The sequence below is a fragment of the Magnolia sinica genome, chromosome 10 (assembly GCF_029962835.1).
Source record: "Magnolia sinica isolate HGM2019 chromosome 10, MsV1, whole genome shotgun sequence".
NCBI classification, from domain to species: Eukaryota; Viridiplantae; Streptophyta; class Magnoliopsida; order Magnoliales; family Magnoliaceae; genus Magnolia; species Magnolia sinica.
The window spans coordinates 74,248,565-74,261,642 of record NC_080582.1 but is presented as its reverse complement, the minus strand read 5'-3'; positions in this window follow the sequence as shown (position 1 = coordinate 74,261,642).

The following is a 13,078-nucleotide window of genomic DNA, read 5'->3' as shown; positions in this document are numbered from 1 at the left end:
GGCGAGGCCCTCACCGGTTTCTGGACATTCCAGCGATGGCTCACCGGTGGGGCGATGGCCTCCCCCCGGAGGTGCTGGAAACATGTGGGGCCCACTCTGGGTCCCCCCCCCCCCTCGGATTTATAAGGTTTGGCCCCCCGACTCTGTCTCGAGTCGTTTCGGGTCATATCTCATGTACATTCACATTCTCTGGGTCGTTTGAGGTTGGAATGGGTTAAATCTTCGTCTAGACCCGTTTATTGATGGTCTAGAAGTGACCTGGGATCATTTCACGTGATCATGGTTGTGTACGAGCCCGATCTCGGTGGTCAATTTCGGTGAATTTCACCGATTGGTGAAACTGGGAATCCTATGCCTATTTCTACATTTTCTCGCACCCTCCTAGGTTAAAGTACGTTAGTGTGCATCGTATAACCATAAACCAGGTCCATTTTAATCCAAATCAAGCTCTGATACCAACTTATAACGCTTTGAAAATCAGGGGTCGAACATCGGCCCAACTCCCGAGTTCCAACACATCACTTAGGCAACATGGATAACGATGATTAAATGTTGTCCGTATTAGTGCATTTAACATGAATGGGATTATACCAAAACAACATATCATACTTCAGAGACAGTTACATTACGCAAGCAGAAGACTGTGATAAGTATATAAAGTATGTAAGTGAGTGTGAGTCTCCCGAGTATGATCATGTTACCAGGTCGAATAGATACAAGTATTATTTCAAAATATAAAATGTCAAAACATGGTGGTCCACTGCAAAGTATCAGCCTTGAAGCCCCGTCGATTCAGAACAGTCTACGTAAACTTGCCTAAATACTGCATGTATGAGAATGCCTCCTCCTCATCCTCAAAATCTAGCTCCGCCTTGCAGGCTGCGCCATCACCTAAAACTACAATAGGGTCTGGTTGGTGTTTAAAACACCGTTCCATAACGTGGGAGTGAGTGATCAACTCAGTGGAGCTATAAAGCAAAGGCTAACATGTTATCAATTCAGTAAAGCAGTAATGATAAAGCAGCACAATCAAACATCCCTAAATATTCTGATTAATGCAAGAATAATATGAAATAATGATGCATGCCCTCGCCTACTCTCCCTCAGCGACTTCATCTCACGATCGCGGCATGCAACCCTTCCTCAGTGCTTGACCTACTACGCCAAACGCACACGTAATGCGGTGCATGAATGTGATTACTAAGTTTTTATTAGACCTTCTTCATACAGCAAGATTGAGAAGCTAAGGTACCTCCCTTATATCAATTCCCAACGATGATCCATTCTAGGGTTGTTAGTTCTAGTAAATCTCATACGATGTTACGGTTCTAGGTTACTGCAAAGGGCTCGTCACCTGATCAGTGCAGGCCGAGTATGTACTCTTGTTGTTACGTAAAGGCTCATCACCTCTACGTGGTCTTAGAGTATGCTCGAGGTCACTACAAAAGGCTCGTCACCTTATCAGTGTAGGCCGACAGCTCGAATACAGTGTCCCATACCACCGTATTTGGCTCACGAGGCTGTATTGCTCACTGGACACTACGGGGAGCCTCATCACCCCAGCATAGGCTGATAGCTCGACCATGGTGTCCCATACCAATATGTCCGGCTCATGAGACTTAGCGGATCGAGGTACCAAGGTTAACGGGATTTTCAGTGGAAAGTTGGTACCTTAGGTTCAAGCAGTAGCGTCCATATATGGTGAACATACATCGGGTCAATTGAGTTACTTGACGAACTCGATTGGTACGAGCGCACATCGAATTGATCGACATGAAGTGCACGAGCACTCCGTGTGACCTAACCACTATCGACAACCGAAATACGACTCAGACTCATCGTACACGTCCTGTGGGGCGAAAATAACCTCAGCCACCAAATCAGGGCATGTTACCGATTGCCTGGACTATATCATAGTCCCAAGCGCATTCAACTTCAGCAGATAATCATATAAGAAAATAAAGGCAACAATGAATCAATAATTCAATTCATACAATCATTTAAGCATATTAGGAAATACAACTTAAACATGCACTCACACATATACATTCCATACCTAAACAGACACTATAGTATAAATACATGGAGGAAATCATACACATAATTAAGGTAGTTGATAATCATATCTCAACAATCATATAAAGTACAATTTACTAACTACTAGTTCATTCGGACATTTTTACAAACACTTAGACTACACTTTTTAACATACACGACGTATGTTGGCCATAACATGTATTGGGGCAAATCCTTTCGCCAAGGAGTTGTTACACATACAACTAGTATAAACACACATCAATTAATTATGGCAAACATATTTTCAAATTCTATACATATACGACCCTTTCTACAAATACATGGAATACACCAAACTCAATATAGTTCATATATATCTGAAATGCGAAACAAACATCGTATTTGACATATGAAATAGCACCCACGTCAGTAATAAATTATTAACTGACATTGAAATCCTTGAAAACCATAATCTATACGTTTATAGTCCGCACCTTACGCCGGTAAACATGTAACGGATTCGTTTTAGACACTTAGTCTTTGTCAATGGCAGATTGGCAACCTATAACATGAATTAGGTTAGCTATTTCATAACTTACATATCTGAAACCCTAGAATAGATTAGGATTAGGTTTTCTTACCCAAGTATGTTATTGAAAACGTCAGATTTGTGATACAGATAAGGTGGCTAAGTGCGTGGAGCAACGGGATCAAATCCCAAGATGAATCTCCAACTCTCTTTCTCTCTCTTTCCTTTCCTTTTCCTCTCCTCTCTTTCTTAGGGTTTAAAATTCGTATGGAATATAAGAGAGAGGATTTAAGGCCCTTATATAGGCCCAGAATTGATGGGAATGGCCCCCGGGCCATGGTATACTTAGGTTATCTCCAAAGATCGGCAGTTTCGATCCAACGGAGCACTTCTGGAGCCCCATTTTCTGCGTGCGATCGGACTTAAGCTCCCTGACATTGGATCTAGGTCCGGCTGAGTTTTCGCTCCGATCGGGTTTATAGATCGACCGTGGCGGACCAGTTTCAGTTCAACGGTCACCGTCACTCGATCAGGGCCACAAGTACATTGTCATGTATAGAAAATTTTCCCTGATCCAAGGGTGTATTTGGGTCAGATTCTGACAGTCTGAATCCTTATATTTGGTCCGCAAGCGACATGACTCAGTTTACTTAAATTCGGATTTTATTTCTAAAGGTATTAACGTTTCTCACACACTTTGCTTCGGGCTCAAGTTGTGCATTTCAAAATACAATTAAGACTTGATTTCTGAGGAGGTTGTCAAGTCCAGTAATGCAGTCATAGCTATATAGTTTTGCGGTTATCGGACTTTCGACGTGCTGTCCAGGTCATGGAGTTTCGGTTTGCTCCCGAGAGCAACCGAGTTTAGGGATGGATTCTAGATTTCAGGGTAATATAGCGTCAATGACTCTACATGTTTTGGAGCTTGTAAATCATATTTAAAGTAATTAGTGCTAATTTCACAAGTACTCTAGTTTAGCACTTACTAATCTTAACCTAATTGCTAAAGGTTCTGGTCTTGGGTGATTTTCGCCTGAGGTGGTACTCGGGTCCTTGTACGAATTTTTCCGAGACGTTATGTATCATATCATAATATACGTATATGCATTAACAAGACTATTTAGGGATCTGTGAATGTATGTCTTTCATTAAATTCATCATATAATTGCTGCTAGTTATAACTTTAGGCTAATAGTAACCACTGAGTTAACTACTCACTCCCAATCTGGGACGGTATTTTAAAACACCAACCAGACCCTTTACTAGATGCAGGTGAGCTGGACCTCGACGAGCCGAGCGAGGTGAACAAGGATAGGGAAGAGGAGCTTCTCTGCTTACAGACTTTCGGTGAATCTTTTTAGTTTGAGTTCAAGCTACCGCGGGGTATGAACCAGGGCCCTACTCACTTTGTGTCATATATGGGTGAGACTAGTTCCTTATTTAAATGATTTTAGATTTATGGTTTGGATATTTTTATATTTAGTAGCAATTGATACTGCTTTATGACGTACTTTTGCTTCATGCCCTGCTAAATCTTTCATTGTTTATGAGATTATCCAAATGTAATTAAAATATGAAGCCCATTAGGGTACCCATAGCACCTGAAAATTCGGGAGCCGAGCTCTTACATGGCCCCTAAAAACTCAGGGTGTTACAGATGGTATTAGAGTAATGGTTTGGATTAAATTGGGTTGTGGATTATGAACTCGTTATAACGCATTCGCTGACATAGGAGGGAGCGATCGAACTTAGTAACACGTATAGGACCCTAGGACTAAGCCATCCGGTTAATGTAAACACTTAGGTCTTAGCCTAAGATTCAGGTATAGAAAGGACTTTGGTCATAAGCAATGATCTAAATCACTTATAGTTGGAAATTCAAAGATTGGAGGCAATACGACCCAATGTCAAGAAGTCAAGCGACTGAAGTAGCACGCGTTGCCCCGGACATGTGCATTGCACGTCCGATAATCCTATCCGAGGTAGGACATACTCCAATTTCGATTTTAGCAAGCTGAGTCATCTCTGCCTTGAGCTTGAGAGACTTCTGACCTACCTAGACCACCAAGTGAATGGCCGTTTGAATCCAAAAAAGGGTTGTTGTCAACTCTCTCTTTCAAATCCAATCTTTTCCACGAGAAGTCTCCTCTCTAGGCTAATCTTTCAAATCTCGTTTCCTCCTAGGCCTATTAACCTTTAGAATCTCCCCTTCTAACCCCATTTCTTTGAAAAAAAATCTCACTTTCCACCACTTTATCCTTCTAATTAATTTCTTTAAGTACTTTTAAATTGGACACAACTATAAATCTCAAAGGATGAAAAGTTATAATCAAACAAAAATTTACTATAAATAGTAAAAATATAAATAAAATGAATTTTTGACCATTAACCGGATGGAATCTTGTGAAATAACCAGGTTATTTGGATAGAGTAGCTTCTCCTACCCTAAATTCATATATGGCACTTCGAGTAACTCATTCCGGTTTGTGAGATATGCCTGTCGCAAGGCGACCCCTGCCAGAAATAGAGCAGAGAGGCGGGACCCCTCCCAGACCTCCAGAGGGTCGGCGGGACCTTGCCCTGCTGGCGTGGCCCCCGCCCGGGTAACTAGTTTTTGACGTTGCCCCTGCCGAAATTTTCTACAATTTTGGGTCAACTGCAAAAATTCATATCTCATTCATTACAGCTCCGATTTAGGTGATTTAAAAGCCATATTGAAGCTTGATGAGTCTAGTTTTATATAAAAATAAGAAAAAATAAAATAAAAATTTTAATATAATTAAAATTAAGATATTTTTCCAACTATCCAAAAATTATTAATTTCGGACAGCTGTTGCTCCTAGAATTTTAATAATTTATTTACAATTCCAAATGATATGAAATTTTGTGGGATGACTTTAAACTTAGTGATGAAATATTAAAAAATAATTCAGTTACCAAAAGTATAAGAAAACTTACAAGAAATAGAAATGTTTTGTAATCATACAAAAAAATCGTTAGTTTTAGACAAATGTCACTTCTAGAATTTTAATAATTTTTGTAATAACTCAAAATGAGATGAAATTTTGTAATATGTGAGTAAACTTATTGATAAATTACTAAAAAAATTTAGAAACTAATTTAGTTACTGTAAGTATGAAAGACATTACAAGAAATAAAGGTATTTTAGAAACAAACAGAAAATCATTGGTATTAGATGGCTGGTACTTCTGGAATTTTCATAATTTTTGTGAAGCTTGAAATAAAATAAAATTTTATAGAATAAAATTTAAGTTAGTAATGAATCACTATAAAACTTATAAAAAAAAAATAATTTAGTAGCTAAAAGTGGTAAGGATGTTACGAACAATAGACATGTGAAACTAAAATTTTTGCAACCTCGATCTGCCGATAAACCAGATGTATCTTTTATTAGAGTTTTAGTATTTTGATTCTTTTTAGAAATTGCTTCTAACCATGTCAGAAATTATCTTGTATGATTAAATTAAATTATTTTTAGTGTCTATCAGTAAAGGAGACGAAGTTCTTTCTCTTTCCTTTTCACGCCCTTCTTAGCGTCGTCATCCCTCCAAACTTCTGAAATATCCTAGAACTTCCAATTCTTCATTGCCTCTCGAAATTATTGAAACCGAAGTACAATTTTCTCATAACCCATTGGTTATAAGATCGAAATGATAATATACATATAAAACTTTAGGCCATCAGAAACCTTTGTAGGATAATCGTTTGATCATAGGCACCATGGGGGACTCATTACCCACTAAGTTAAACATAAATTAAATAAGAACTTACAAAGAAAATACCCAATAGAAAATCTTATAAATGTAAAACTTGAACTTCTTAATAAATTCTGATATTCCCCAATGTCTAGAATAATTGGATTACAGAATTACGGAAGTATACACTTGCGAAGCATTTACGGCTTGACCCAATTCTCAATCTTGCACGACTACCAATGGACTCACTGCTTTGATCGAGAAGAAGACCAGGATCCACCAGGACGAAGAAGGGATACAATGAGCCTTCTACTCTGGTCAGGTAGATGATCGACGTATCAGGTTCAAGCCTACTACAACCGTCTCTCCGTGTGGGTCGAACATTGAAAATAAATATTTTTACTCTAGATAGAGGGAAATCGTCGTTATGAACCCAAATCTTTAAAAATAAATAAATTGTAGCAAACCATCAGGGTGAAAAAGTTTTAAGGGAGGTAGACTAAAATGAGCTACACTAGCATAGATAATATACACCATACCACGCATATAAACTTGAAATTAATAAAACTTAGGCAAATGAAATAATAAAATCTTTACTTATTACCCTTGGGCAATTTCGGGGATGAAATTATTTTTAAAGGGGGTAGATTGTAACGTCCTGAATTTTCACTATTTTGGATTTTCAAAAATCCTTGAATTTTTTTTGGTAATTAACTTATAATATCACCTACTGACCATTAGCACTCAATATTAGTTTATACATGGGTGGTACTAGTAAAGAACTGCACAACTTCGATTAATTAACCGTAGGAAGCCATTGAATCCACCCGATCACTTGAACATCAAGTTTAGCCTCATGATTTACTCATATAGGGCCCAAATCTAACCGACTCATTGCTAACTAATCAAGACAATCATAACTAAATTAAATATCTAACCGAAGCCGAGTCAGATAAGGGCCGGATATTGACTAATAGACTAAATCAACCCCATTACTCTTTTAGCAAAAAATCAACCATTTAGAGTAATTATGGCCAAATCTCCACGCACTTTCACTAGCTATAAATAGGCCACACTATGAACATAGTTAATCCGAACCTTAATCATTGCCCACGAGAAATCTCAATACCTAATTCATTCTAAAAATGCCCCGATTTTCTGAACAAGCTCTAGACCGCTCGTTGGTGGGCCACTAGTTTCAAAACTATAGAATAATGTTCGTCTTACTGGGTTCGGCGTCCATCGCGGGAGTCGGACCTACGTATTGTCCAGAACCACTCAACTTGAACTATAAACAACCGATTAACTTGAGCCAAAGGAAGAGGCTGAAACTTAAGTGAATTGGGTCGTCCACTCTTATGCAAAGTTGAGGATTTCGGACCGTTGATTTATGACCAAACTTCACACGTAGAGTAAGGATATTTACCTACTCATATCCATATAGTCGTGGCCCCGATTGACCATCAGTGACCGTTGAACAGACTTCTAATCATATCTGTCGATCGGCGCATCCAAATGGCGGGCCGATCATATCCATACGTAGATCATCATTAGGGCTAACTATCCTATGGTGTATATCAATATGTACGCCCCATAGTGGGCCCTAGAGGTTAGTAAGAACCTTCATAGGGCTAGTATAGTAAAAACCTAGCCCTTGGGGCCATTTACACCAAATCTGGACCTATATAATGGCTTCTTTGGGGCACCCCTCTCCCCATACGAATTTACCCTAGAGAAAAGAAAGAGAGAAAGAGAAGAAAAGAGGAGGAAGAGAGAAGGAAAGCTTGGAAGCATGAGGGTTTGTGCACCTTTACCCTCTCATCTCCTCTATAGCAACATCGTCCTTCATTGGTGTCGATTCGGTGACGATTGAAGGTAAGTATTGAGTTATGTATGTGGGTTTAGGTCTTGTGTTTAATTCATTCTAATTCTTACAAGTTTGTATGCTTAATTAGGCATTTCAACGATGATTTCCTAACACCATAACCTTATGGGCGCCGTGAATCGAGCGGTTCGTCACAAGTTGCGGACTATTATCCTTAGGCGGCCTAGCACTAATTCTACTATGAGTTTAATGATTATAAATTTTAGGACGATGTGCTTGAGTAATCTAGAGATAACCTAGCCAAGACCCTACATGATTAGTTCTCCTAAATCCCATGACATGGTTAAGTATTGGTTATTTGTTCTTCAACATAATTGGGCTTGATTTGGAGTGGCATGTTCATCTCATATGTGATTCTAGTATAACCTTCCTTGTGGCATGTATAATTGTATAAAATCCTTATTGTATGTTTGTACTTGGATAAATCCTTGTTGTTTGCTTGTGCTAGCATTAATCCTTATTATATGTTTGTACTATGAATGATGTATAGCTTTTGATCTCTTCGGTAACACCACTCAACACGCACACACATAAATTTCATATTTTTTTGTTAGTAGTTGCATTGTAGAAAATCTGAATTTTTATGTTTGATGTATGAGTGCATGACTTTACTCATGTAGAAGATGAATCCAGAATTGTTGGAATATTATTGAAGGTCATAAACTCCTGGGCTGGTTAGGAAACTGAAGTAGAAGAAGGTGGTCCCGTTGGTAGGACCATCCTACGGCTAAACCAGTGGGTTTGGGTGGATGCGAATGGGCAACAGTAGTTAGACTACATGGGTCGCTTGTACTCGATGTCGTCCGTCACGTACTCACCTAAACTCGCATGGTCTAGCTCGCTTACTGACCAACCATGTTCGTTAACCATGTCTGCTCGCGCCTGTATGGAACCTGGAACACCCTTCAACTACTGAAGCCTTTAATAACCATTTGAAACCGATCCATTGACTAAAAAGCCGGGCACGGTGGAATGGGACACTGTGTCCGAGCTGTCGGCCTACGCTGGGGTGACGAGCCTCCTCGTAGTGACTGCGAGCAATCCCTCTTCTCAGCACTCCCCATGTGCTTGAAATCGGGGATGGGGAACCTAATGGGATCAAGAATCGCGGGGTCCTGGCCTTACACGTTGAGGGGCCTTGGCCTCGTAACCTGTTAAGGGCAATGATACGTGGGGTGTACCAGTTTCTCCAATCTACTGGAGGAATGGAATTAAATAAATACTCGGGTAACATTATTCAGCATCACATTAATTAGAATTTGGCGACTCGGCAGTTGAGGTAGCAATGAGGGAGTGTTGGTCATGCTCGATCGTTCGACGAAGTCGCTTGAGGGAGTGTTGTTGAAAGGTCATGCATCATATCATAATACATGTATATGCATTAACAAGACTATTTAGGGATCTGTGAATGTATGTCTTTCATTAAATTCATCATATAATTGCTGCTAGTTGTAACTTAAGGCTAATAGTAACCACTGAGTTAGCTACTCACTCTCACTTTAGAATGGTGTTTTAAAACACCAAACAGACCATTTACTAGATGCAGGTGAGGCAAACCTCGACGAGCCAAGCGAGGTGAGCAAGGATAGGGAAGAGGAGCTTCCCTGCTTACAGACTTTTGGCGGATCCTTTTAGTTTGAGTTCGGGCTATCGCGGGATATGAACCAGAGCCTTAGTCACTTTGGGTCATATATGAGTGAGACTAGTTCCCTATTTAGATAATTTTGGATTCGTGGTTTGGATATTTTTATATTTAGTAGCAATCGATACTGCTTTATAACGTACTTATGCTTCATGCCTTGCTAAATCCTCCATTGTTTATAAGATCATCCAAATGTAATTAAAATATGAAGCCCATTAGGGCACCCATGGCACCTGAGAATTCAGGAGCCGAGTTCTTACACGGCTCCTGAAAATTCGAGGTGTTACAGATTCCGAGATCTTGGGTGTTAATCCAACGAGAACGCACGTGTGACCTCATTCAGATTCACATTCATTTCACATACAGATAATCAAAGTAGCGCAATTCAAATTAGCGAATCCAAAGCACGGTAGAAATAACGAAAGATTTAGAAAAAATAGGGCTAATAGTCAAAAATAAAATTTCAATAGTGATGATCGCCCAAAATAGAGATTATACAAGCCACAATATACAACATACCAAGACGGTTATAGTGTAAAGTTTTCAGTTTACACCCAATTTTTCAAAACATGATGGCGGTGGCACAACCCGATATAAGCCTACTTGTCTGAGGTCTCATTAGTACCTACATCAATTATATGCCTAGTTGGTGTTTTAAAACACCATCCCAAGTGGGAGTGAATAGCTAACTCAGTGGTGTCATTAACAATGAGTTACGCGTGTTATCAATCCAATCAGCACAGGTAAGGATATCAAAGGAAACAACAAATTTCAAATGCATCTTGATCAATATAAGGAATACAAAGTCGTGACATGAACATTTTCTTAACTAATGCAATGCACAAAATTTAATTCATAGTCAAGCATGTCGTCAATTCTATTCACCCCATGGATTCAGGAAACTAAAGTACCCCTATCTTATCTTGGTCTCAATTGGTTTGCGGGCTCGGAGTGGCGGAAACACTCCTCGCCTGCTTATCAAAATCCGGTATCGAGTTCATGACCCGTGCAATAATTTCCCCATCAACAAGGAGCTAACACTGGCCCGACCGATCACTATAGACTTGGATGATACAGTCCGGACACATAGGGTTAAACAGCTCATTGATTCCCCCATCGATAAGAAGCTAACACTGGCCTGACCAACCAACCCAACCGATCACTATGGACCCAGATGACACGGTCCGGACGCACAAGGTTGGACAGCTCATCGACGAGCGGAGGGCGTTCGCGATCTATATAAGAGTCGTCACTCGTATGCACCCGCGAGACGGTCACAATATCATTACAGTTAGGAATATTTGATTCACAGCTTCCTTGGTTGCTCATTGGTCACTACGGGGAGGCTCGTTACCCTAGCATAGGCCGACAGCTCGGATACGGTGTCCCATACCACCATGCCCGACTCATAAGTCTCGCGGATTCTTTCCTGGTTGCGATTCAAAGTGGACTCATCTAGTAGTAATGTGGGTACTCTAGGTTCCTTTCAAGGTTACTCAATCCAAGGTTTTCAAAAAATTTATCGACTTTTGAGCTAGTTCGGTCGACTTGGGGTACTTCGGCTAAACCGACATTGACACAAGCATGCCATATAGTCCAGCTACTATTGATCTTCCAAGTTCAACCCGGGTCGATCGGATAAGTCAAATGCGGCCAGCTTGGACCGAGTCGTTTCTTAATTCAAGCGGTTGTCGATGTTCCCAAGGTGGGGAGAAATCATACATCTTTGCGTCTTAGTAATCGCCACGTTACATTTGCATGTTATTACTTTCGAATTCACACAGGCATTTCATCAAATACATGAGCATTAGTGGAGCTACACATTTATATAATCCTAACAATTAATACATGCGTAGCATTTGGCGTCCTAACTTCACTTAGGCATTTCATCGAACACATGGGCATCAGCAGAGTTACACATTGATAAAATCCTAACAGTTTAACATATGAGTAGCATATGATATGTTAGCCTTATTTAAGCATTTCATTGAACATACAATTAATAGTGAAAACTAGAACATGAATGATCAGACATTTTATTGAACACATGGACTACAATAAATTTCATAAAACAGAACATATGCAAATCATTTCAAATAAAACAACACAGTAGGTTTTAAGCGTAGATCACGGCACATGATCGTTATTTGGGCCCTCAGGGGTCGATAAAAGGTAACCTAGAATTAATAGTCTGCACCTTTGCAATGATTCGTCTGACTTAGCGCTTATAGGGTTGGGGTTTTAGGAAAAATATCAATTATTAATCGAATCAAAGAAAACGTAGGTAAGATTCATAGAATCTAACATGAGATAGTTTAAATAGGTGGTGGGAAGCATTTCTTACCTTCGATCGTGCTTAGGGGTGGATTCGACGGAGAAAAATGGTAATGGCTTGGGTTTTGTCGAATGAATTCCGGTTCAAGCAAGCACCATGGACCTCACTCTCTTCCTTTCTTCCTCTCTTTCTCTTTCTCTCTCTCTCTCTCATAAGGTGTGAATAGGGTTGTACATGAGTCAAGTTACCTCGAAAAGCTCGCTCGACTCGGCTCGAATCAGCTCGGATTGACTCAGCTTGAAAAGCCGACTCAAGGCGAGTCAAGCTTGTTTACTAAAGCTCGAGTTGAGTTCAAGCCAAGTTCGATCATGGTGTATTTCAACTCGACTCGACTTAAAGCTCGAGCTCGAGCTCGACACAACTCGAGTAATATATTTTAATAATATTATATATATATATTATATTAATTTTAAATATATATAATATATATTTTTAAGTTTTAAAAAAAGGTAAGTTAAAACTTAAAAGTTTTTACTAAAAAACCCTACTCAACCCTACCCGTCTCCATTCCCTCTTTTTCTTTCCCTTACCCTACTGAAGTGAACTCGACTCGAACCACTAGCTCGACTCGAAAGCTTTGTCAAACAAGCCAAGCTTCAATGTTGAGCTTGAGGGCGAGCTCGAGCTCGAGTATAGCATGGACGAGTCAAGCCGAGCTTGGCCCACCTCGACTCGGCTCGGCTCGATGTACAGCCCTAGGTGTGAAATTCGTATGGGAGTAAAGGAGGCCCCCAAATGCCCTATTTATAGCACATAATTAGTGCATATGACTCTAATGGCCCTTTAGTCATTATATTAACCCTTGAGGGAGCTGTTTCTAACATTTGGGGCCCACTATGGTGTGTAGGGGTTGACATATATCGTATGATAGTTAGCTATAATAATGACCTACATATGGATATGATCGGCCCATCATTTGGATGTGTTGATTGATGGGTATGATCAGAAGTCTGTT